The sequence below is a fragment of the Thamnophis elegans genome, chromosome Z (assembly GCF_009769535.1).
Source record: "Thamnophis elegans isolate rThaEle1 chromosome Z, rThaEle1.pri, whole genome shotgun sequence".
Taxonomy (NCBI): domain Eukaryota; kingdom Metazoa; phylum Chordata; class Lepidosauria; order Squamata; family Colubridae; genus Thamnophis; species Thamnophis elegans.
In genome coordinates, this window is record NC_045558.1 from 139,722,672 (window position 1) to 139,724,204 (window position 1,533).

The window sequence follows — 1,533 nt, forward strand, 5'->3', positions numbered from 1 at the left end:
TCAATTATACCATCTATTCCATGTATTAAATACTCTGCTTCTCCTCTGTCCCTTAATTCCATTATTAATTTATCCATTTCTGCGCATTCTATCACCTTCTTAATGATCTCTGCGTTTGAGGGGACATTTGAGGGGGTTCCAGTTTGGGTCGAATGAAATTCTGGCTGCGATAGTTATGTGGAGCATAATATATTGAATTTCTTTACATATTTCCTTTTATTATTCCCAGAAGTGACAGTGAATAAGGAATAGAATAGAGTAGAATAGAATAGAATAGAATAAGGAATAGAATAGAGTAGAATAAGGAATAGAGTAGAGTAGAATAGAATAGAATAGGGAATAGAATAGAGTAGAATAAGGAATAGAATAGAGAAGAGAAGAGTAGAGTAGAGTAGAATAAGGAATAGAGTAGAATAGAATAGAATAGAATAGAATAGAATAGAATAGAATAAGGAATAGAATAGAGTAGAGTAGAATAAGGAATAGAATAGAGTTGAATAGAATAAGGAATAGAATAGAGTTGAGTAAAGTAGAGTGGAATAAAATAGAATAAGGAATAGAATAGAGTAGAGTAGAATAGAATAAGGAATAGAATAGAGTAGAGTAGAATAAGGAATAGAATAGAGTAGAGTAGAGTAGGATAAGAAATAGAATACTTGAGTAAAGTAGAGTGGAATGGAATAGAATAGAATAAGGAATAGAGTAGAATAGAATAGAATAGAATAGAATAAGGAATAGAGTAGAGAAGAGTAGAGTAGAGTAGAATAAGGAATAGAGTAGAATAGAATAGAATAAGGAATAGAATAGAGTAGAGTAGAATAAGGAATAGAATAGAGTAGAGTAGAGTAGGATAAGAAATAGAATACTTGAGTAAAGTAGAGTGGAATGGAATAGAATAGAATAAGGAATAGAGTAGAATAGAATAGAATAGAATAGAATAAGGAATAGAGTAGAGAAGAGTAGAGTAGAATAAGGAATAGAATAGAGTAGAGTAGAATAAGGAATAAAGTAGAGTAGAGTAGAATAGAATAAGGAATAGAATAGGGTAGAGTAGAATAAGGAATAGAATAGAGTTGAGTAGAGTAGAGTGGAATAGAATAGAATAAGGAATAGAGTAAAGTAGAGTAGAATAGAATAAGGAATAGAGTAGAGTAGAATAAGGAATAGAATAGAGAAGAGTAGAGTAGAATAAGGAATAGAAAAGAGTTGAGTAGAATAAGGAATAGAATAGAGTTGAGTAGAGTGGAATAGAATAGAATAAGGAATAGAGTAGAATAGAATAGAATAGAATAAGGAATAGAATAGAGTAGAATAAGGAATAGAATAGAGTCCTTTTTTTTGTTTTGTTACTTCCTCCAACCTGCATAAAAAATACATAGAAAGTATAACAAAAGGAAATGGTATGTATTTGGAAAGTAACAGAGATGTAAATGTTGCATCTATAATAAAAATAAGTAACTATGAAATAAGGGGGTATATGTTTAAAGCAATAGGCCTTAGAATGGAAGATTTGAAATGAGAAAGAAAGAAAAA